This window comes from Schistocerca piceifrons, chromosome 2 (genome assembly GCF_021461385.2).
Source record: "Schistocerca piceifrons isolate TAMUIC-IGC-003096 chromosome 2, iqSchPice1.1, whole genome shotgun sequence".
In the NCBI taxonomy this organism is placed as follows: Eukaryota; Metazoa; Arthropoda; class Insecta; order Orthoptera; family Acrididae; genus Schistocerca; species Schistocerca piceifrons.
Genome location: NC_060139.1, coordinates 894,503,991 through 894,530,469, shown reverse-complemented (window position 1 = coordinate 894,530,469; position 26,479 = coordinate 894,503,991). Strand labels below are relative to the sequence as shown.

Here is a 26,479-nt window from a genome sequence, read left to right as displayed (position 1 = left end):
AAATGCCTTCTCTTGCTGCACTGTATTTTATTCTCCCAGACGCGTTTCGCCATTTTTCAATTTGAATCTGCAATGATGCACATGTGATATGCCCACTCGCATGTATTATTTGTACTATATGAAACAGTTCATTCCTCGTTTTTTCTTAAAATCAGTGATTACTTACAGTTCTTCGCGTTTTTGGATAGCACCCTGCGTTTCCTCTCATCTGGTCACATGCTGGAGGTCGCGCTTCCGCTCTATTTACGAAACATAAGAATATTTTTATGTTCCGTACAGTTTCTTACAACTCTTCATTTTGGTAGTCCTTGTTGATGTGATGCACTATCAGTCTTCTGTCACTAATATAGACATTTGAACGAAAACTGTGACTTCAAGACGTAACTACATTGAGTCCATTGTATATTTCGTCCAGTTTGGTTTGTTTACTTATATACAAACACAAAAACAAGTAGGATGAGATACGCAATGAACTCAAATTAGTTACGTCTTGAAGTCACAGTTTTCGATCAACTGTCTATATTGGTGAAAGAAGACAGATAGTGCATCACAACAACAAGAGCAACCAAAATGAAGAGTGGGAAGAAACTGTTCGAAACATAAAAATATTCTTATGTTTTGTAAATAGAGCGGAAGTGCGACCTCCAGGATGTGACCAGATGAGAGGAAACGCAGATGCCATCTAAAAACGGGAAGAACCGTAAGGAACCACTTATTTACATCAAAAGCGAGAAGTGGACTGTTTTATAATCTACGAATAACACATATAAAAACAAAAGTGTATCGCAAGTTTATCATTATAGATCCCACTGATTATTCTTTAAACGGGAAAAAGGCGAAACGAGTCTGGGAGAATAAAATACAGTGCATCAAGAGAAGACGTTTTTATTTGCAAAACAAGTATGTTTTATTGAGTGTTGGTTCATTTGTGGAGCGCAGCACAGCGGTGATCCTGCTTGTCATGGATTCGACAAGTCATTGGTAGGTTTACGGAGGTACGTGGCACAAGATGTCTACGCACAGGTTACGTAATTCCCGTAAAGTACAGTCCGTTGGTTTGTGATCTGGCTGCTGGCACACGATAACATCCCACAGGTGGCATGTTCCAAATCAAGCGAATTTAGAGACCGTGACTTTACTGTCATACTACTGTGGCCTTGCGACACGCACAGCTGTCCTACTGGTGGGTGCCATCGTCGTCGGGAACTATGAGCATGAAGCGGTGCAGGTGGTCCGCAAAAGTGTTCACATAATGTACAGCGGTCATGTTGCCTTCGATTCCTACCACGTGTGCCATCGAGGCCCAGGTGGACGTCCTCACTGCATACGACAGCAACCACCAGTCAGCGCACGGGGCGCATTAAGTGCTTAGGACAGCCATTTACCTGGATGGCGGAGTATATGGACACGAATGGCCCGGTGTACCAGAAAACGCGATTCGTCTGAACAAGCAACACTTTTCCACTAATTCGCGGTTAAATCTCGAAGCTCCCGTGCCCACTGAAATCGTAACCCACGTATCTTTGGCTGAACATGGGAATACATAGTTGTCATCTACGGCGGAACCCTGTGTTTCACAATGTGTGCTGGACGGTGTGTGCCGAAACACTTCCCTCTGCACCAGCGTTACACTCTGTCGCCATACTACTACAGATCGCTTTGCCTTCCAGACTGGGCAAGCTGGCGACGTCAAATATTTCTACCAGGCAAAGTCATCTATCACCTCGTCGTCTGCTCACGGTGTCACCGTCCTTCACTACCAGTTTCCGTAGTTGCCCTCGACAGTACTACGTGAACAGCCGACCAGCTTCACCTTTTCTGAAATGCTGGTTTTCTGGCGCCGGACCGTCACAACCTGCCATTTCTCAAAGTCCCTTATGTCAGTGGAGTTTCCCAGTTGCGGCCCATGCCACCGCTAAACTGATATCTGGTTCTTCTTATACACGCCATTTACCAAGTCACGTGCCCTAAATTACACCACACCGCCTTCAGTGTCGAGGTATGCAGTGCCCACAACACTTTAGTGTCATCAGTGTATACACTATGTGATCAAAAGTATCCGGACACCCCCTAAAAACATAAGTTTTTCATATTAGGTGTATTGTGCTGCCACCTACTGCCAGGTACTCCATATCCGCGACCTCAGTAGTCATTAGACATTGTGAGAGAGCAGAGTGGGGACGCTCCGTGGAACTCACGGACTTCGAACGTGGTCAGGTGATTGGGTGTGACTTGTGTCACACGTCTGCACGCGAGGTTTCCCCACTTATAAATATTCCTATGTCCACTGTTTCCGATGTGATAGTGAAGGGAAACGTAAAGGGGCACGCACAGCACAAAAGCGTATAGGCCGAACTGATCTGTTGACAGCCGACAGTTGAAGAGGGTCGTAATGTGTAAGAGGCAGACATCTATCCAGATCATCCCATAGGAATTCCAAACTGCATCAGGATCCACTGCAAGTACTATGACAGTTAGGGGGGAGGTACGACAACTTGGATTTCATGGTCGAGGGGCTGCTCATAAGCCACACATCACGCCGGTAAATGCCAAACGACAAATCGCCCGGTGTAAGGAGCGTAAACATTGGACGATTGAACAGTGGAAAAACGTTGTGTAGAGTGACGAATGACGTTACGCATTGTGGCGATCCGATGGCAGGGTGTGGGTATGGCGAATACCCGGGGACGTAATATGCCTGCGTGTGTAGTGCCAACAGTAAAATTCGGAGGTGGTGGTGATTGGTGTGGTCGTGTTTTTCATGGTGGGGGCTTGAAACCCTTGTTGTTTTGCGTGGCACTATCACAGCACAGGCCTACATTGATGTTTTAAGCACCTTCTTGCTTCCCACTGTTGAAGAGCAATTCGGGGATGGCATCTTTCAACACAATATTATCAACAACCTGTTCATAACGTACGACCTGTGGCGGAGTGGTTACACGACAATAACATCCCTCTAATGGACTGGCCTGCACAGAGTTTTGACCTGAATCCTACAGAACACTTTTGGTATGTTTTGGAACGCGGGCTTCGTGCCGGACCTCACCGACCGACATCGATACCTCTCCTCGGAGCCACACTCCGTGAAGAATTCGCTGCCATTCCCCAAGAAACCTTCCAGCACCTGACTGAACGTATGCCTGCGAGAGAGGAAGCTGTCATCAAGGCTAAGGGTGTGCCAACACCATACTGAATTCCAGCATTACCGATGGAGGGCGCCACGAACTTGTAAGTCATTATCAGCCACGTGTCCGGATACTTGTGATCACATAGTGTAGGTGTAACAGCATCATAGAAGACCGTATTCTAGTCGCTTAGAGTTACAAATCACACTTATGTTACTGATGGATATCAAATTCAGTGTGTTGAAAGTGTTATCTTTTATGAGATAAACAAGATGGCACGCATGTTTGTAGCTTGTAAGGGAGGTGGGGGAGGAGGAGGAACAAAACCTGGCCTATGGAGTATTTTTAATAATTTCCAAGATGAATGTCGACTTCAAGTAAATTATCTGTAAGAAATTTTCAATTCTGACCCTGTTAGAAACCTTCAAAATACCGACTTCTAAACCATTTTCTTGAATGAAAAACGCCTGATTTACCTATTTTTTTCCTTCCCCTCATTAGGTAAGCGTGCCCTTGGTGATAAACATCTCCAAAAAATTTAAAAATTTAATTGGTGCTGCACTGTGTAGCTCTTTAGATTTCACTCAGTGTTTCTACATCTACCTCGACAACAACATTTGCGTGTATAATCTATAACCCACTCTAGAATGAATACCGCAGGGTGCATCGTGCCACTACTATCGATTACCTGTTCTGTTCCATCCGCGTATGGAGCGAGGGAAGAATATCTAAATGCCTTAGAAGTCGTCCTAACCCGTATCCAGTTTTTTCATGAATATACGATGGTAGCAGCACAATGATGGCACAGTACTCTATGAACAGTAGGTTCTCTGAATTTACTCAACAGTGTTTCGCCAGAACAAGGTCCGTCGTCTTTCTTCGAATGATTCCCATTTAATTTCCCACAGCATTTGTCTTTTACTGTCGTGTAGGCTAGTGGTCGTCAAACTGCTGCCGCATGCGTCATGCGGCCCGAATAAGGTAGAAGTATTCGTGCGACCAGCACTTCGCCACTATATTTTATACTAATATGCATCTACCAACTAACAGCCGAATCCAAAAACGTCAACCAAACCAAAGAGACATAGCTGCGACATGAAGTCACGAAGGAGCTTCTCAGGACTGTAGTTTTCCCGCTCTTGAACAAAACGAAAATATTTGCGCAGGCAACAATAATATTTTAAGATGTGCTTAAATTTAATTAGACTATGATTTATTGTGCCCGGTACTAAGTAAAGCTGGTCGCTTACCCAAACGCAGAGTGGTGAACAGTGTGGCCACTGCAGGGTTAGAGGATGTGAGAGGGGCAATATTCTGTTGTTTGTCTTCCAGTGCTGACAACTCAGGGGCGTGCGCAACTGGTATCGATCAGTAACTGTGGTATAAATTCCGACTTGGTACCAACATGGACTCGCGAATACGAAGTACAGAGACGATCACCTTCAAATTCAATATATATTTGTAATATGGAAAATGAAATCAAATGAACACTGTTTTCATACAACGCACTGAGTAGAAGGAAAATGACATTCAGAACATTTAGTAGACATTTGTATTAGTGAAACTTCCTGGCAGATTAAAACTGTGTGCCGGACCGAGACCCGAACTCAGGACCTTTGCCTTTGGCAGGCAAGTGCTCTACCAACTCAGCTACCCAAGCACGACTCACGCCCCGTCCTCAGCTTCACTTCTGCCAGTACCTCCTACCTTACAAACTTTAGAGAAGCTCTCCTGCGAACCGCTGCAGAGTGAAAATCTCATTCTGGAAACATCCCCCAGGCTGTGGCTAAGCCATGTCTCGGCAATATCCTTTCTTTCAGGAGTGCTAGTTGTGCTTGGTTCGCAGGAGAGCTTCTGTACAGTTTGGAATGTAGGAGGCGAGGTACTGGCAGAAGTGAAGCTGTGAGGACGGGGCGTGAGTCGTGCTTGGGTAGATCAGTTGGTAGAGCACTTGCCCGCGAAAGGCAAAGGTCCCGAGTTCGAGTCTCGGTCCGGCACACAGTTTTAATCTGCCAGGAAGTTTCATATCAGCCCACACTCCGCTGCAGAGTGAAAATCTCATTCTGGTTTTGTTTTAGTGTCTCATATTGCATAATACATTTAATCATATTTGCAGTTACTGTTGTGAATCAAGTAATGATCCGGTCACACGAACAACACGACAGCACTTCGTGTCACAGTGTCACAACTTTGGACTCGCTGATGGTAGCAGCAATCTGAAACAGAGAACAGGCCACACGAAGTATTCTGAATACCGGTGGACCGGCGGTCCGCTTATCGCACCTACACTACAGTTAGCCTGTCTGGAGTTATTGTACATAAACGGGTCGAGGTGCTGCACAACAATGTCAGTACTGGTTCTTGACTTAAACAGTTTGACCACCACTTGTTTTAGCGAAAAGCTACGATCTTTGCAGTGAATCATTGAATTTGTTCAATGTCAATCGTCATTCCTAGTAGATAACAGCTTCAAACACTGGAACAATGCTCCGGAACTACTCGCACTACTGTCTTTTGTGAGATTTTCTTTACCGCTAAATTAAAACTTTCTATAACTCTTCCAGGGAATCTATGTCCTCCATTACGCCTTGTGAAATACGGAATTGACGTGATTGACCATTTTCATGTAGAATCTTTGTATTATCCGTGAGCACATTTAATATGTGATGTGCACCATATCTTCATCACTTTTCTTCCATTATGATACTGCCAGGTACCTTTCCTTTATCATTGGCATTACATTACGTTTATCTACATTTAACTAGCATTGTGATGGGTGGTTGGTTTTGGGGAAGGAGACCAGACAGCGAGGTCATCGGTCTCATCGGATTAGGGAAGGAAGTCGGCCGTGCCCTTTCAAAGGAACCATCCCGGAATTTGCCTGGAGCGATTTAGAGAAATCACGGAAAACCTAATTCAGGATGGCCGAACGCGGGATTGAACCGTCGTCCTAGCATTGTGATTCATTATACCGAGGGAAAAGTATTTTCAGATATTGTTGTATTTTCTTACGATCACCCTATTTTCTTGCAGGCAACACCATGGTCTGCGTGCATTCTTACACCTCTGTTGATACCATCTGATAAAACATTTATGTATATTGAGAATTTTATTAACTACGTTTCCTTGGAAAACACGTCATGTTACTTTCGATTCCGCAGAACATTTGCGCAACCGCAGACCGTACAGAGTTCTACACTGACGTAATAAATGTCATGGGACACCTTCTTTTACCGTGTCGCACGTCCTTTTTCCCGGCGTAATGCAACAGCTCGACGTGCTATGGACTCGACAAGTCCCTGCAAATCCGCTTCAGAAGCATTGAGATATGCAGCCTCTATAGTCGACCATAATTGCGAAAGCGTTACCGGCGCGGTATTTTGCGAGTGAACTGATCTCTCGATTATCTTTTCATTAATTGTTCGATGTGATTAATGTTGGGAAGGTTGGCTGTCCAGATCGTTCGCTCGAGTCATACAGAATGTTCTTCAAGCCAATCGCGAACAATTGTGGATTGGTGACATGGCGCAATGATATCCATCAAAATTACATCGCTGTTTCGGGACATGAAGTCAATAAATGGCCTTCAAGTAGCCGAACAGTAACATTTCCAGTCAATAATCGGTTCAGTTGGATCATTGCATTCCATGTGAACATAGCCCACCTGTTAGGGAGTCACCGCCAGTTTGCACAGTGCCTGTTTGACAACTTGGGTCCGTAGCTTCGTGGGGTATGTGCACATTCGAACCTTACTATCAGCTCTTACGAACTGCAATTGACACTCACCTAATCAGGCTACTGTTTTCCAGGCGCCTAGGGTCCAACCGACATGTTCACTAGCCCACGACACCGCGCTGCCGGCGATGTTGTTCAGTTAACAAATGCAATCGCTTCAGTCGTCTGCTGCCACAGCCCATTAACGCCAAATTTCACTTTACTGTCGTGACGGACAAGTTCGTAGTATGCCAACGTATCACACTGATTTCTACGGGTATTTCACGCAGTGTTGCTTGTTGCCTGTTTGCACTGACAACTCTACGCAAACGCCGCTGCTTTCGGTCGTTAAGTGAAGACTGTCAGCGAGTGTGTTACCCGTAATGTCAGTTGTTGTTGTTGTTGTTGTGGTCTTCAGTCCTGAGACTGGTTTGATGCAGCTCTCCATGCTACTCTATCCTGTGCAAGCTTTTTCATCTCCCAGTACCTACTGCAACCTACATCCTTCTGAATCTGCTAAGTGTATTCATCTCTTGGTCTCCCTCTACGATTTTTACCCTCCACGCTGCCCTCCAATACTAAATTGGTGATCCCTTGATGCCTCAGAACATGTCCTACCAACCGATCCCTTCTTCTGGTCAAGTTGGGCCACAAACTTCTCTTCTCCCCAATCCTATTCAATACTTCCTCATTAATTATGTGATCTACCCATCTAATCTTCAGCATTCTTCTGTAGCACCACATTTCGAAAGCTTCTATTCTCTTCTTGTCCAAACTATTTATCGTCCATGTTTCACTTCCATACATGGCTACACTCCATACGAATACTTTCAGAAATGACTTCCTGACACTTAAATCAATACTGGATGTTAACAAATTTCTCTTCTTCAGAAACGCTTTCCTTGCCATTGCCAGCCTACATTTTATATCCTCTCTACTTCGACCATCATCAGTTATTTTGCTCCCCAAATAGCAAAACTCCTTTACTACTTTAAGTGCCTCATTTCCTAATCTAATTCCCTCAGCATCACCCGATTTAATTAGACTACATTCCATTATCCTTGTTTTGCTTTTGTTGATGTTCATCTTATATCCTCCTTTCAAGACACTGTCCATTCCATTCAACTGCTCTTCCAAGTCCTTTGCTGTCTCTGACAGAATTACAATGTCATCGGCGAACCTCAAAGTTTTTATTTCTTCTCCATGAGTTTTAATACCTACTCCGAATTTTTCTTTTGTTTCCTTTACTGCTTGCTCAATATACAGATTGAACAACATCGGGGAGAGGCTACAACCCTGTCTTACTCCCTTCCCAACCACTGCTTCCCTTTCATGTCCCTCGACTCTTATAACTGCCATCTGGTTTCTGTACAAATTGTAAATAGCCTTTCGCTCCCTGTATTTTACCCCTGCCACCTTTAGAATTTGAAAGAGAGTATTCCAGTCAACATTGTCAAAAGCTTTCTCTAAGTCTACAAATGCTAGAAACGTAGGTTTGCCTTTCCTTAATCTTTCTTCTAAGATAAGTCGTAAGGTCAGTATTGCCTCACGTGTTCCAGTGTTTCTACGGAATCCAAACTGATCTTCCCCGAGGTTGGCTTCTACTAGTTTTTCCATTCGTCTGTAAAGAATTCGTGTTAGTACTTTGCAGCTGTGACTTATTAAGCTGATAGTTCGGTAATTTTCACATCTATCAACACCTGCTTTCTTTGGGATTGGAATTATTATATTCTTCTTGAAGTCTGAGGGTATTTCGCCTGTTTCATACATCTTGCTCACCAGATGGTAGAGTTTTGTCAGGACTGGCTCTCCCACGGCCGTCAGTAGTTCCAATGGAATATTGTCTACTCCGGGGGCCTTGTTTCGAGTCAGGTCTTTCAGTGCTCTGTCAAACTCTTCACGCAGTATCATATCTCCCATTTCATCTTCATCTACATCCTCTTCCATTTCCATAATATTGTCCTCAAGTACATCGCCCTTGTATAGACCCTCTATATACTCCTTCCACCTTTCTGCTTTCCCTTCTTTGCTTTGAACTGGGTTTCCATCTGAGCTCTTGATATTCATACAAGTCGTTCTCTTATCTCCAAAGGTCTCTTTAATTTTCCTGTAGGCGGTATCTATCTTACCCCTAGTGAGATAGGCCTCTACATCCTTACATTTGTCCTCTAGCCATCCCTGCTTAGCCATTTTGCACTTCCTGTCGATCTCATTTTTGAGACGTTTGTATTCCTTTTTGCCTGTTTCACTTACTGCATTTTTATATTTTCTCCTTTCATCAATTAAATTCAATATTTCTTCTGTTACCCAAGGATTTCTACTAGCCCTCGTCTTTTTACCTACTTGATCCTCTGCTGCCTTCACTACTTCATCCCTCAAAGCTACCCATTCTTCTTCTACTGAATTTATTTCCCCCATTCCTGTCAATTGCTCCCTTATGCTCTCCCTGAATCTCTGTACAACCTCTGGTTCTTTTAGTTTATCCAGGTCCCATCTCCTTAAATTCCCACCTTTTTGCAGTTTCTTCAGTTTTAATCTACAGGTCATAACCAATAGATTGTGGTCAGAGTCCACATCTGCCCCTGGAAATGTCTTACAATTTAAAACCTGGTTCCTAAATCTCTGTCTTACCATTATATAATCTATCTGATACCTTTTAGTATCTCCAGGGTTCTTCCACGTATACAACTTTCTTTCATGATTCTTAAACCAAGTGTTAGTTATGATTATGTTGTGCTCTGTGCAAAATTCTACCAGGCGGCTTCCTCTTTCATTTCTGTCCCCCAATCCATATTCACCTACTATGTTTCCTTCTCTCCCTTTTCCTACACTCGAATTCCAGTCACCCATGACTATTAAATTTTCGTCTCCCTTCACAATCTGAATAATTTCTTTTATTTCATCATACATTTCTTCAATTTCTTCGTCATCTGCAGAGCTAGTTGGCATATAAACTTGTACTACTGTAATAGGTGTGGGCTTCGTATCTATCTTGGTCACAATAATGCGTTCACTATGCTGTTTGTAGTAGCTTACCCGCATTCCTATTTTCCTATTCATTATTAAAACTACTCCTGCATTACCCCTATTTGATTTTGTGTTTATAACCCTGTAGTCACCTGACCAGAAGTCTTGTTCCTCCTGCCACCGAACTTCACTAATTCCCACTATATCTAACTTCAACCTATCCATTTCCCTTTTTAAATTTTCTAACCTACCTGTCCGATTAAGGGGCAGGTAACTCCTGAAATTTGGTATTCTCGGCACACTCTTGACACTGTGGATCTCGGAATATTGAATTCCCTACTGATTTTCGAAACGGAATGCTCAAATACTCTAGTTCCTACAACAATTTTGCGTTCAAAGTCTGTTAATTCCGGTCATGCGGTCATAATCAGTTCGGAAACCTTTTCACATGAATCACCTGAGGACAAATGACAGCTCGGCCAGTGCACTCCCCTCTTATACCTTGTGTAAGCGACAGTACCACCAACTGTAAATGTGCATATAGGTATTCCACGACTTTTGCCACCCCAGTGTTTTACTCAAATAGTCATCGAGCCTATTTGAGAGCGATAACTTACCTGCAAAGGTACTCCCTACGATCATATCACAGACAGTAGTCGAAGGTATTGTTTGAGAAATTAATGAAGATGTTATCTACGTATTCATCTGTACCTATTGCTTGGAAGGTATCGTGTATGAATATAGCTAGCTGCCTTTTCAGATGAGTGCTTTTTTCCGAACCCGTGATGATCCTTGGAGAGCATCTCCACTTCTTACAACAATGTAATAACCTACAATTTCACAATTAGCTGTAAGATCCTGTGACGACGGACGTCTGAATACCTTATTGATCATCGTCTTCTCTAGCACTACATCTGAAATGCAACTCTTCTTATCCCAATTCTCCTTCCAATGTGCATTCTCAGAATTGTTTTTCTTAAACTAACCATAGTGTTCGACGCTAATTGGCTTAATTGGCTAAGAATGGCCTCCTTCCTGTGCTAACTCGATCTTGTGACCTCCTTGCTTCTAGCGTCGTGCATAATACTTACGAGGTAGCGAATTCCTTCACTTCAGCTCCTTCTTTGCTCCCAATTTTGGTGTTACGTTTATCGCATATTTATTTCTGATACTCCCTATTAACATAATCTTTCTTCAGTTTACTCTCAACGCGTAATGTGTGCTCATTGAACTGTTCATTCCAGTCAACATGTTCTGCAATTCTTCCTCATATTAACTGAGGACAACAATTTCATCAGTGTATCTTACATCTGTCACCATAAAATTTAATCTCACTCCTGAACCTTTCTTTTACTCCCGTGATTGTTTCTTCGAGCTATAGATTGAAGATTAGGGACTAATAACTACATCCCTTTCTAATGCAATTTCTAAGCCGAGTGTTTCTTTCAGAGTGTTCCATTCACATTTTCGCTCTTGTTTCTCAAACGTAGGCTATGAATTTACTGAACTTTCTTCAGATACATCTACATCTACATGACTTCTCTGAATGTACAAGTTACGTATAGATGTAGAAGAGTAATGCTTGTCACAGTATTCGTCGAATCACTTTCAGACTATTTCTCTACCGTTCCACTCTTGAGCAGAATTCAGGAGAAGCGAACACTTAAATCTGTCCGCGCGAGCTCTGATTTCTGTTACTTCAATAACCTGCTCATTTCTCCGTATGTAGCAGGGCGCTAACAATTTTTGTTATTGGAGCAGAAAATTGGTGATGGAAATTTCGTGGAAAGATCTCGCCGCAACTAAAATTGCCTTTGTTTCAGTTAGTGCCACCGCAATTCACGTATCATATCCCGGAAACTCTGTCCCATATTTCCCTATAATACACAACTATCTTACTTTCTGTGAACTTTTTCGATGCACTCAGTCAATCCAATTTAGCAAGGATCTCATGCAGTGCAGGATTACTCCAGAACAGAGAGGATAAATGCAATCTCTTCAGTAGATCTATTCTATCGTCTAAGTGTCTTTGGTTCACCTTTGGTTCACATTTTCTATGCTCTTGTTCCAATTTAGGTTTTTCGTAATTGTAATCCATAGGTATTTCGTTGAAATTGCTGCCTTTGGATTTGTGTGAGTTATTATGTAACCGAAATTTAAATATTCCTTTTAGTAGTCTAGTGGATGACTTCATATTTTTTATTGTTTGGAACTGCTTTACTCTTTTTGAACCATTCGGATATTTTATCTAAATCATTCTACTACTCGTTTTTTCTTCTTGTGACTTTCCCAGTCGGTAAATGGCCACATCATCTGCAAGCAATCTAACAAAAAAAAAAAAAAAAAAAAAAAGAACTTGAGTGAGAGGTCGCATATTCACTCCTTAGTAAGGTTCATTTGAAGGTGTTAACAGTTATGACAGAAAAAGCATTAGCTGCTAATGACTCACCATGTGTTATCAGGAGGGCAACAGATTGTAAGTGCCCGAGAAGTGCAGAAATCAACCTACCATAGGATGTGTGAATTACACTTCACAAAATGGGCATCGTCGTTATTCGAGAAATTCTGAACACATTTTACCTGCACCATGAACACCGAATGAAAAATGGTGCATCACAGTGATAGCTAATGTTGGCACCATCAAGATCGACGACCCACTCTTCGGGAGTTACAAGCACTGTAGGACCTTGAGCTAGATATCCATTCTTAAAGGATAAATAGACAATCATATTCGGGAAAGGTGTGACAAGAACTGATGGAACATGATGGCATGCAACCGAGTGTGAAGCAGTCTGTCGTGGAGCTTATCGTGAAACTGGATATTCTTTAAGGCGTAGCTCTAGATTGTGCCAAAATATGTTTTAAAGGCACGGAAAAACAGACATCCAGAGGCTGAATTTGTCGAGTGATTCCACGTGTATAAATTGCGGTGTCACACACTTTCCAGGGCCGATAGTTTGCAGCAAAGGGGTATGATTTGTAAACGCAGACCAGTAAACGAGCGAAAGAAAATTATTTTGCTCTGTTATTGGCCAATAGCAGTGCTCGTACCATAGTTGTAGTTCTCTTAAATCGATTTTCCCACTCTTGCTTGCTGTGAGATAAACGTTCCCTATTACCCCTGCAAGATCACACACAGGAGAAAGAATCGTGGGGAGCCGAGCCCCTGCAACTTCTTGCAGCACAGTAGAACTTTCCAGCAATTTACCATCTAGGTCAACAGTCGGCATAATTATTTACAAATTCCTTAAGGCGCTGATGTTAGCTGATCGTGGTACAACTCCCTTGGTACCTTTAATTTCCAGGGTCCCGTTAATACGTATTTTCTCTTCAGATCCCGACTGATCGAAGTTAAAAACAAATTCTTTATTAAAGTATGGGATAAGTTTGTTTATCTCATCTACAATATAAATTTTCGGGCCGCTCGGACAGATTCCGCAGTTTGCTGTGCTTCGTCAAGTTGATAGTATGTTTGAAACAACGTTACCTCACGTCTTCCAATTCAGTAGTTTGTTCTGCAACCATCCACTGGTTCCCTTGAAGTTATTGTAATCTATGTCAGGTGCAATTGGATACGCTGAATGTAGTAGGTCACTATTATGCACATTATGTAAGCTCCATTGAGGATCCTTGAAACGCAGAAACATCAGTTTTCGTAAAAAGTGCGTCTTGACCTCCCTTGAATATCGGCAGCCTGTCTTATGCACTACGGGGTCATACTTATGCTGACTTACTCGAAATCTGTTCATCATTGTTTTTTACTATGCTGCGGATAATCTGCCAAGTATGTAATTATATTTAGTATCCGCTCCTCGGACAACGATTGTTCTTTACTACGTTTCACTAGAGCCGAGATTTGTGGTTCCCTTTCAGACAAGTATGATGAACTACATGGCTCGACGTCTGTATCAGTATGACTTTCACTTGTTAAGCACGTATAGTCATCATCGTACTCCTCATGTATATTGTGGTGAAGTCGACTATGTATGATACCACATATTCCACTGACTCATCTTACAGAAACGCTCGTATTTCATCTGCCACTTCTTTCTCTATCTGCGAAATTACTTTGGTCCCTTTGTGACTTCGATTACGGTTGTTGCAGATATAATGCAATGTTTGCTTTGTTTATCTTGCTACTACTTTGCTTCATATCAACACCACCAGCACCGTAGCACTGCTGTGAGTTCTGCTACGCTCCATAGTCCCATGCTCTGCTCGCCATTGGATAGATACCGCGCAGGATACGGTGGTCGGTGCGCAGTGACCCATTTTCGACCAGAGCTCTGGGCGAGTTCAGTTTATTGTTCCTAAGGGGTGGCCAAATGTTTGACACTTTTCGGCCCATTGGCGACGACAGAACCGAGGCGCACGCCCTTCAGTCCTTATTAAACGGTTTTACATAAACTATTCGGTAAAAAAATTCATTTTTGCTTTACTTATAGATTTACAGGTCAGATTCATGACAATGTATCAATCATTTCGTTAATGGTCATAGTTACTGTGATATTTATGAGGAAGCAAAACGTTGCAGGAAATTGGGAAAAGTTTACCGAGCGAGATGGATCTGTGGTTAGCACACTTGACTCTCATTCGGAAGGACGACGGTTGAAACCTGGGACAAGCCATCCTGATTTAGGCTTAGCGTGATATCTTTAAATCACTTCACGCAAAAGCCGGCATGGTTACTTTGACAGGGCACGGCCGACTTCCTGCCCCATCCTTGCCCAACCCGATGGGACCGACGACCTCGCTGTTTGGTCCGTCCTCCAAAATCAACCAACCAACAGGAAAAGTTTGCAATGAAAAATAGACGTCGCTACGATTTTGCATTTGGTGCATATTACATAATTTGTTTCTGCATATGAAATTTAGCTAACACATTGAATTTTTCTTGACTTGGGAAGAGGTGTCTATTTGTCACCAGCCTCGAGAAAATTGATCTGATGTAGCACACTCAATTGTGATCGCGCTGCGCCAGCGATTAAGCCAGAGTGAAATATCCACAACATTTCTCGTACTTCATAAACGGTCTCAGATATCGAAATGAGAATTTGAAAAACGATAGCACACAAAGAGTAGAGTATTTCTCCATGGCCGGCCGCGGTGGCTGTGCGGTTCTAGGCGCTCCAGTCCGGAGCCGCGCTGCTGCTACGGTCGCAGGTTCGAATCCTGCTTCAGGCATGGGTGTATGTGATGTCTTTAGGTTAGTTAGGTTTAAGTAGTTCTAAGTTCTAGGGGACTGATGACCACAGCAGTTGAGTCCCATAGTGCTCAGAGCCATTTGAACCATTTCTCCATGTCGTTATTATGCAAAACATCATTGTCTACCTTGTTATCCCGCTAACTGCAGAAGTTTTCGATGAAAGAATGTAATTTTCAAGGGCCATCGATAGGTGGTGAAAGGAGATATTGCATTCCTTTGGAACAACAAAAGTGAAGACCGTTACACGTTTTCTTTGTACTGAGGACGTAATTTTCCAGAAGCTGCCGACCTTAATTTTCCTCTGTTCCTCACTTAATAAACTTAATAAACCACTGTTCCAGAATTCTCTCGCAACATGTTTGTGATGTGAGACCGTGTACACTTCGCTGTGTTTTGGCATAGGAAGCAAATCACATTATGGCAACGAGACAAATGTGTAGGTTTTACTAAAAATTCGTCGCTCTCGATGCTTCTCTGAAAGCTACAAACGGTTAACCAGCCAGGAGGTGATAAGTCACTGCATTTTCGGTGGAATTCTTTTTAGATACTAACCATATCAGAGGTGACAGACCTTTTTGAACGGACACCATGGAAGTGTAGGCGTGGAGGGGCCCAACCTCATATACAGAAAAAAATAAAAGCGTAGGCTTCATTTTAGAATGGCACTTCCACTTCATCACATCGTATTTCCCCTACGACGCCTGCCTGCATGCACCTTCACGGTATTCTATGCAGACTCGCTTGTATAGATTAGGAGCAACAGATGGCCTATAACACTTCCTTGGGGAATGCCAGATATCGTTTCTCTTCTTCTCGATAACTTTTCGTCAGTTACTGTCAATTGTTACCTTCATCGCTGGAGATCCGGAATCGAGTCACACATCTAACATTCTATAGCATGTGGTGTGATTAGAAGCCGTTTGTGAGGAAAAGTTTCAAAAGTCTGCCGGCAATCTAGAAATGTGAAACCAATTTCAGAACCCTGCAGCTAGCACTCAGTACATCGTTTGAGTAATGAGCTACTTGTGTCCCGCAGAAGGGGTGGCGCGGAGTCACATTTCACTCCTACTATTCAGATTCAGGTTTTGCATGAATTTCCTAAATCATTCCAGGCAAATGCAGGAATGATGCCTGTGAAAGAGGCATGGCCTGTTTCCTTCCCCATCCTTCATTACTCTGAGCTTCTGCAAACTCTCTAATGACCCAGTTGTAGACAGGACGTTACATTCTAAACTCCCCTCTCTCCTCGTCCAGCAGTGGGTCTCGTCAACGATGTTGCATATGGAGAATTTCTTCATATTTCAAGCAAGACTGGGAGTCCTTACCACTTCAGACAGCAGCAGTAAACTACAGAGAAACCCTTCCAACCCCCCCCCCCCCCCCCCCACTCACTGTGCATACAGACTGCACGCTGAAGATCTTCCTCAACTTGGCAGCCATATGCCTAAGGGGTTCCATCTCTCGACTAACATTATCACTTTCAACTAACAGCACTCCAACTCTCTGCGAACTTCCAGGGTTTTCAGGGCTTCCCCCGAAACAGAGAAGCCACTGCATCTGGCTCAGGATCTTCATCAGCCACACATAATGCATGAATCCCATTTATCAGACGAACCAAGGATGTCTTTGGATTGGTCCCCAGGGTGAAGTCTCACTACTTTTCACACACCTCTCCCTCGAATACAGGTGAGGGTTCAATCTCAATGCCAGGAATACCCAGGCTGGCCCTCATTAGTGGACCAATTGGGAGACACATAGGATGATGTAGTGGACATCTGGCCCACTAAAGTAATGGCCAATGGCAACAGCATCAGACTGCATGATTAAAGCAAACATCAACCGGAGCAGTGAGCGAAGGATTACCAGTATAATAAAACTCAAATGAACGATGAACTCTCCTTGTACTGCTATTGGAACAGAGACTGGAGTCTAACTCTTTAAGTCTTGCTTTTTTTTATCAAGTGCAATGTCAGAACTGACTCTCTGGTGCCTCTATGGTTACTAAACGCAAACTGATCGTCATCAAATAGCTCTCCAGTTTTTTTCATTCCTCTGTATCTTACTCTTATCGTCAACTTGGATATATGGGCTGTTGAGCTGATTGTGCGATACTTCTCGCATTCATCCTCCTTTGCTATCTGGTGACTGTGTAGATGATGACATTATGAAATGTCTCCGAACTTACGGATACCACAAACCAAAACGAATAATCGCCTGTTTGCCACCTACCGATGATTTTAGAAATTACAAAGGAATTTGTGCCCTTATTTTGTCACACGTTTTTCAAAGGTCGGTTTAGCTGGCTCTGGATCACACATGTTTTTGATAACAAACACGTTTTGTTTTTCTGTCACGTTTCAGCCGTTTCCTTCCACTCTTAGAGAACTTCAGCTTACCGTTTCTACCGACTCGTCCTCTACATTTAACATTGGAATTCCTCACCGAAAGGTTTTTAACCTATCTGTATGCTGAATCAGACCTACTAACGCCCATTTCTTTTTTGATTTCTTCGCCTTGTCCCTGCCATTTCGCCTAGGCTTCCATACACTTCCCATTTACTCGTATTTTATTCCTAAGAGGCTTAATTGCTGTATTCCTGACATTTCCTGAACGTTTTATGTACGTCTTGAAGTATTTCTTCTGTTCCCCAAAGTTTACTTACACTTGCCTTATAGCTATATTCATCTGGCCAGCTTCTTTGATTGTGATTTCCAGAGATGTCCATTTCTCTTCAGCACAGCTGCTTCTTGTGCTATTCACTATCACATTATCTCCAGCATCAGAGAGTTATACTTTGGCGATAATGGTCTATAAGGCTGTGCATCATATTTACTAAACCCTTTGTAAACAGGAGCGATCTTTCCCAGTAGACAGGACTGTTCACAGCACAATCTATTCTCGGCAAATATGAGATAGGAAAGGAGCAAGTTCCGCGGCTTAGTCAGTGCGAAAAGTAACTGAAATTGCTTCGGGATAGATGCCTTCATCACTCCAAACTGTCTTAATTTTTTCTCAGTTACGGAAGTGCTAATTTAAATATTTCTCATTTGTAATTTATGAGGCAGGCAAACAGTGTTAAGGTATTATCTTCATCCATAAATGCTATTTAAAGTGAATTTCAGTAGTTCAGCTTGCTCTCTGCTATCTACAGTTTCAACAAGACACGGATCGACGAGAGATTGAACGGAAAGTTTGGATCCGTTTATTTGCTTTATACTTTAAGAAAGTTTCCTAAGATTTTTGATAAATCTTCCTCGATGATATATCTGGAAAAATTATTGTTGACTGCACACATGACCCTTTCTGCAGATTTAGAAGTTTTCTCTATCACTTTCCCTGCAGTCCCTCTTGAATAGAGAGAGTAGTGGTCTCTGTTTTCAGAAGAGTCTCTGAGCGGTACCATTAGACCAAGTGTTTGACGTCTTTATGTCTTCATTTCGAACGTACTTATTTGCACGCGTCTTTATAACATCTTTAAGCTTTAGTCACAACCGCTCTGCGTTTGCCGGATCAGAAATAAATGTTCTGATCGTCCTTCGACTAAGGTGTTGGTGACTATCAGTTGGGAGAAATATAAATACTCTTCTAGCTTTCTTGACGACATTTCTGCCTTTGGTGTCCATCACTACCTTAATACAATCACTGTCGTTAATCCTTCTCTCACTGTTGACACTCTATTAAGGATAAGGTCTGTTTGTAACCAGAACATTTCATTCATGTGTGGAATGTCGAACACATAGTTCGAGGCGGTTGTCAGACTATGTATTCAGTATTACTTCGTAATGTTGTGAGTCCTCAGCTCCTATAAGCTACTCATAATTCTGCCAGTCGATACTGGAAAGGTTATAGTCATGCTTGGGAATTTCCGAGCTACCAAATTTAGGCCTTTTGGATGACTTTACGACTGATGTGACTGACTCTGTTGGTCGCTACATAAACGCAATTGTTGATTAAAGTATATCGGCATTTGTTTCTCTTGTCCGTAACAGTTCTTAGTCAGTCTCATTTTGACGAGGGATCTATTACTTGTTGCTATATACACTCTTCCTTTTCCCATGGTACCTACTAAACCTGCCATTTTATTCCTCCTTTCCCTCGTGTCATTTAACTTCCCTTCCAGATTTGAATCCACATGCATTTCGGTCTTGGATTTCCTTCAGTATATTGCTACTCACATTCCAAAAGTAGATGGACTTATTACAAATTTATGTAATTCAATGTGAATAATGCTATCACTGCTACTGTATGATCTTATGCCAGTCAACTGTTTGCATTGCTCTCGTGTGTCCAGCCGGTTGCAGTCTGCAGTCGTCGACGAAACGCTATATTTCAATAGAGCGCTTTGCCCTCATCTTCAGGCCATACGTGTAGAGTGACTGGTTATTTGTACAGCCCACCTCTCATATAAATGCTCATTCTGTAGGTATTTCTTTTAAATGGTAGCAAGATAAGCTGTCGAAATTTCGTGCTTTGTGTATGAATGCACTCAACTGGACAACCGAGAGAAATGTAGTTTTGACTGTTAGTGTTAGCGTTACTACTATATAAATAAACATAGAAAATGATATCACTACGTCTGATCAAAGGTAAGATAAGGCCTGAACTGTCTCATCTTGCCAAATAAAATAAACAACAAAATAAATGATGTGTAGTAGCTCTTTGTGGAAGCTTAATATATTCGGAAGAAAGCCTCCCTGCGCACTAAAGTTTGGAGAACGATGGCGACAGCACTTGTTTACATGTGGATCTGTGCGAATGGGCGTCCTGCAAGCAATGTGTTAGACGAACTTTTACGTTTAACCAGATATCTTAATACGGGAGTTGCCCTGCTTTTCGTATTCCACAGACAGATAAGTTCAGAAGTATGCATTTGAAGAGAGATAGAAAGTTGCCTTTTTGCTGAAACAATTTGTCAATATACCAACAGGAACAGGTAAGTGTTAATGATAACGAATTTATATTAGTGTGTGCTAAATTCTACGTGTACAGAATGGAACAATTGGTCTTGCAAAATCACATTATCCGTTTGTTTATATCATCATTCATGAAACAAAAATATCACAACATAAATACAGTCCACTAAAAATGCTGATCAATAAGTAAAATGCCTATGAAACTGAAGTCTTCGCGCCCAAATGAGGCAGCAAATAAACGCAAGGAAGTGAACGTCACCACGAACAGAGCAACAGATAATGATTTTCCAGTCTAAAGCTGGCACACAGCAAGTGGGGAAAAATACGGTAACACGGAAAACACAACAAATTGCCATCCTAATACGGTGCAGGTAAACTGTTGGTGTTCAAGAGTCCTCGTGCAAAATATTAATTAGTTCAGGTAACGGTGATGAATGTGGATAGCGATCAAGCAGCCTTTACTCCAAAGCAGATCATAAATGCTCCAAAATATTGAGATCTGGTGACTGCGGTGGCCAGTAGAAACGCTGCTGTTCATCCTAATGCTCACAAGACCAGTCCGGGACGATGCAAACGATGTGAACAGGGAAGCCTTCCGCCTTGCAACCCATCATCACGACTGGGAAACACACATTGTACCACTGAGTGAACCTCATCAGCCTAAATGGTCACATAATTCTATGTAGTAAAAGCACATTGAAGATTAATCATATGGCCCATGGAATACAAGGATATGGCTGCTAAAATTATCAGCAAAGACCCATCATTTTTGACTCTTAGGACGTAAACTCGACAGGAAGTTGGAAACAGTGTGAAACAATTCTCATACAGGCAAATGACAAAATTCCATTGCTCCATAGTCCAGGTGTTATGGCTTCGGTACCACATTTCCCTGTTTCGGGGATTTGCATCACTGTTGATTAGTGGTTTCTGAATTCCAGAGAGCCCTGCAATTCTACATTCCAGACAGCCCTGGAATTCGCAACTCGTTGCTTCTACAGCTCCCTTCGAGTTTTTTTTTTAATTTTTTTCCTTGATTTTCTTTCTTTTTTTCTCTTTTTGTGCTGAGAGGGTACGCGAGGGTGACATTGAGGTGTGCATTGACTTTGGCAGCTGCCATCCACTTAATTTTCGTCACTGTCCTCCTCAATAACCGTCCATCGCGCTCAATCAACACACACTTCAGCCCGAGTTGTGATTTAGTGGATGAAGTTTTCCCGCATTCAGTGTGTGCGGAATGAATCTTTGCTACGGTGCCTATTGAAACAATAATCACTTCGGCTATCCCAACTACGGAAGCACTCAGCATTAGGGCACCAACAATTTGCAAACGTATCGATGGATGAAGCTTCTTCATAATACGCTCACAACTTCACAGAATACTGTTAAGCCCACGAGTGACACTTGTAAAGTATTGAAGACACTGCACGCGTGGAGTTCGTATTCAGACACAACAGTGGAACTTAGGATCTTAGCTAGCATCTGCATTTATATTCAAGCAATCATTTCTCGCCTGGTTTCCATTTTTTTCCGCCCTCTGTACATCCGGCAAGATACTGGTGAAGCCATCCTTCAGCACAAGGCATTTTGAGTTGCCGATTAATTTTAAACATTATCTAAATACTTATTGTGAGTTGTAAGAGTTGTTTCATGAGCATCAAGAAACATTTGAATATTTTAGTAACCATTTAACGAAACATTATCGTTTTGGCCTTTCGGAGCCGGAGACCCACTCGTGTAGCCTTGATGACTACACGACGCAAAGCTTTCCGCGTCACCTGGGCCCGTCAACACCGACATTGGGCTGTTGTTGATGGGAAACATGTTGCCTGGTCGGACGAGTCTCGTTTCAAGTTGTCTCGAGCGGATGGACGTGTACGGGTATGGAGACAACATCATGAATCCTTGCATGTCAGTAGGAGAGTGTTCAAGCTGGTGGAGACTCTGTAATAGTGTGGGCGTATGCAGTTGGAGTGATATGTGATTCATGATACGTCTAGATACGACTCTGACAGCCAGCCAGTGTGGCCAAGCGGCTCTAGGCGCTTCAGTCTGGAACCGGGCGAATGCTACGGTCTCAGGTTCGAATCCTGCCTCTGGCAGATGACACGTATGTAAGCATCCTGCCGGCCGGTGTGGCCGAGTTGTTCTAGGCGTTGCAGTCTGGAACCGCGCGGCCGCTACGGTCGTAGGTTCGAATCCTGCTTGGGGCATGGATGTTTGTGATGTCCCGAGGTTAGTTAGGTTTAAGTAGTTCAAAGCTATAGGGGACTGATGACCTCAGATGTTAAGTCCCATAGTGCTCAAAGCCATTTGAACCATTATTAAGCATCCTGTGTGATCACCTGCATCCTTTCATGTCCATTGTGCATTCCCACAGACTTGGGCAATTCTTGCAGGACAAAGCGACACCCCACACCTTCAGGATTGCCGAGGTGTGGCTCCAGGGACAGTCTTTTAGAGCTGAACACTTCCACTGGCAACCAACCTCTCCAGACATGAGTATTACTGAGCATATCTGGGATGCCTTGCAACGTTCTTTTCAGAAGAGATTTCCTTTCCCTCGTACTCTTACGGTTTTATGGAGAGCGCTCCAGAATTAATAACGTCAATTCCCTCCAGCACTACTTCAGGCATTTGTCCTGTTCATACCCCGTCTTGTTGCGGCACTTCTGCATGTTCGCGGCGGCCGGTCCCTAGGCTTACACACTACTGAATCTAACTTAAACTAACTTACGCTAATTACAACAGACACACTCATGCCCGAGGGAGGACTCGGACCTCTGACGGGGGAAGACCCGCGAACCGTGGCAAGGCGCCGAGACCGCGCCTTCCACCTTCTTTGGCTCTTCAGTATATACATTTATTAAATGAGTAAATCGGGTAACTAATGTGGAGGTACTGACTGTTGTTGTTGTTGTTGTGGTCTTCAGTCCTGAGACTGGTTTGATGCAGCTCTCCATGCTACTCTATCCTGTGCAAGCTTTTTCATCTCCCAGTACCTACTGCAACCTACATCCTTCTGAATCTGCTTAGTGTATTCATCTCTTGGTCTCCCTCTACGATTTTTACCCTCCACGCTGCCCTCCAATACTAAATAAATAGGTAAAAATGAAATTGATGGCAGTACGTGGCTTAAATAAGAGATACGTTTATAGGAGACGTACTGTAGCATAAAGGAATCATCAGTGGTGAGTAGAAATCATGGGTGTAGGTTTCTGTGATCATGCAGAGTCAGGGAGGCTTGCACAGAATATACCGGCGTGCAGAGCTGCAACAATTGTTCAGCCGTATTAACGTAAGGGAGTAAGATCTGACTTCCCTGGGCCCAATTAGATAATTCAGTGCTTACGACCATCCAGATTAAGTTTTCAGATGGGATCCCCGCCACTTTAGTTTTATTTAATTGAATAGTTCGATGGATTCATAAACGAAGCGGCGACAAGTTAAATCCCCATTTTATTCAACTGACTTAGGACTCCATCCCTGATGAAGCTAATGTCGACGGGCTTCTTCCCTCACTTGCATTCCAAACGAAATTGTAGTTCTTCCCACAAACCGATAGGAAAAGTAATTACTGTTGTCATAGGATTCTCTGCATTTCGTGTTTCTGGAAAGGTTGGGTTTGAACCCAATGTCTTGGCTACTGTGGTTTACGAGCAGAAATTATATTCAACAGGTCTAGGATGCATACGGACAAAGCATTCAGACAGACCTCAACGGTTACAGCCATAAGGGAAATGGAAAATTTTCTTCTCCGTGGTAGTACGATACCTCTTCGACGTAGTCGACTCTTCTATCTATATTTATGTCTTGGAAATGTGGAACAGTGCCGATATTTGTAGGCATTGTACGCTACTGAATTTGGGAACAGATGAAACAAAGGAAAAGTGTAATTTGAGTCCAAAAGCAAATATTAAAATGAAGCGTCCAACAGTTAGATTCACGTCCACTACAGCGTTAAATCAGCAGAAGTTTGTGCACACAGAAATAACGGCGTGGAGTATTGGTGATGTCCTTAGGTTAGTTAGGTTTAAGTAGTTCTAAGTTCTAGGTGACTGATGACCATGGATGTTAAGTCCCATAGCGCTCAGAGCCATTATGAAAGAGTTCATTGGATTACATACGTGAATTTAGACATTACTACTACTACTACTACTACTACTGCTTTTAGGAAAATAGGAAGCAAAGCAATAACTTTGACCTTATATAAACTGAAAGTGGAGGGGGGGGGGGGGAGTAAAGGAAAGGGGTTGGACAATTGATGTCAGCTGCATCGGAACTTTATATGGAATGAGTGTCCATGAGTAAAAATTTGAGCTGAAGTGGGATTCGCACGCAGGATCCCCTACGTAATATGCAGTTGGTTTAAACACCGTGCACTTAGAGTTTTTTGTAATTTAGAGGTCTGTTTCAACACACTTCTCGGCCGACTCACATTCCCACCTCGCTCCACCTATCCGCAGTCTCTGTCCTCCATGCTCGCTACTTTTTAGATTAACGCAGGAGGCTGAACGTGTATCTGTTCCTTCGGACATGTCTGAAAGAACCGACACAACCCGTCCAAGCTGCTGATTCGCCTCGACTGCCAATGAATCCACCACCTTCAGTGCGTATGCACGCTCACGTCCGACCTCATGCGGTAATCTAAAAGTAGCGAACATGGATTACACAGACGTGGACTGTGACTGATGGCGCTAGATAGGCATGGGGATCGGCAGAGAGGCATGCCGAGATCGTTGGCGCAACTGCCTGAAACACTGTGTCAGCTTGTTCGGTCAGAGAGTAGTCCGTAAAAACTAAAGTATTCAAGAATCAACTTGAAGAGATGTCACTTGACACCCTCTCAGATCAAATGGAACTAACAATAGCGAAAAAAATGTAGCTTTTAAAAAAAGAAAAAAAAGGAGCAATGGTTAATTTAACTGCCTAGTAAGCTGCGTATCCCGGGTTCGAATTCCGGTCCGGTACACATTCTCACTCGTCGCCATTAATAGTCGATGAAGCTCACATCAATAGCTCCTTTCCTTTACCTTTCTTTCTCCCTTCCACCTTTAATTTAGGTAATATTTATCACAGCTGCAGATTCCGCGTGGTGTCTGTTCTTTCGGACATGTCAGAAAGAATAGAGAACACACATTCATATAATACTTTTAATATCGTTGTTTGCTGATGCAGACGTAATAAAACTGTGACACGAAGAGCAGGAGCTTACTGTGTCTGAATAACGTAATGTTTGTAATATTGATGATAAGATAAATTGTCTCGTACAATGATTAAGGTGCAAACACATACACTACGCGATAGGAAAAAGATTAAAAGTTGGGCAGCGTTACTTGTGAAATGGAATGATTCTCGACTTAGGGAATTACGGTGGTGACTTTATATAATTAAAATCAATAAGACATAAAATTACTGATATAGCTCAGTAAGATTACATTCTTTTACCATGCAGTCTAATACTCGTCACTTTTTGGTTCTGTCATTTGCTGGAAACCTTGTTGCAAACCAGTGTATGCATGGAACGCACTGTGTATCTGCGAGTAATACGGGCTATGAAAGTTCCTCATTAACAGTTATTTTGCCATTTGCTCTCTCTACAAGAAAGAGTAGGGATGGTTAGCGTTTAACCCCCCGTCGACGTCTGGGTCATTTATAGATTCGGAAGAAAGTCGAGGTTATACAAGTAAAGGCAGAGCTACTGTCAACCAAAAGAGGGGTTTTAACACCACAGTGCCTCTTTTATTTTATTTTATTTTCATGGTCCTGTTGGATGTGACATGTTCTTGGCTTCCTACGACTATCGAACCTACTCTGCCAGTTATAAGGGACATAGAGTTCGACATGAACTTAAAACGTAGGGGCAATAAAGTGTTTTTCACGTTAACAAACATTGCCAGATGGGAAAGAAGTGATAGGTGGCACTCAAGAATCCTAGTAATGAACAGGTAACATGCCGTAGACATTTGGATACCTAGTTTTGTATTAAAATATACAGTCAGCGAGACACAAAACGTAGAAACAGGGGAACCAAATCAACTGTGTCTCCCGCCGAGATTGAGAAAACGCTCGGATTGGGCAGCGATGAGGAACGTAGACAAAAGCAGAGCAACACTGGCGTTAATCCGTCTATGGCAGCGTTCGTCAAACTTCTTTACACAAGTGCAAACACTGACCTCGGGCCGCATATGTACTGATCTTATTATTAATTAGTGACATACAAAGATTGTTAAGTTACAAGCTCCGGCAGATTTGCTGTTGCAAAGGGGGATAAGTACTGATCGTTAACCATACAGAACGCTTCGTGTCAACTGTTCTTTGTTTTAGACTGCTGCCGCCGTAAGTGACCATAAACTTACGACAGTGTCATTTCCTGACAAAGTGTTGTATTGTCTGTGTGAGTGGATGATTTCTTAATTATTCATAGTAACTTTCCTTACATTTAAACGCATTATGCAATATACGACACTATAATGTATGTTTACTAAATGTTTTGAATGTCATTTTTCCTCTGCTCTTGCATTGTATTATAGCAGCATTAATTGAATTTCATA

General features: G+C 42.7%; 1 protein-coding gene across 1 annotated transcript in view; it reads right to left on the bottom strand.

The window, feature by feature from the left end:
* The window catches only part of LOC124777432 (apolipoprotein D-like), a 32,991-nt gene that overhangs the window by 5,641 nt on the left and 871 nt on the right, over positions 1–26,479 (bottom strand). The window lies entirely within an intron of this gene.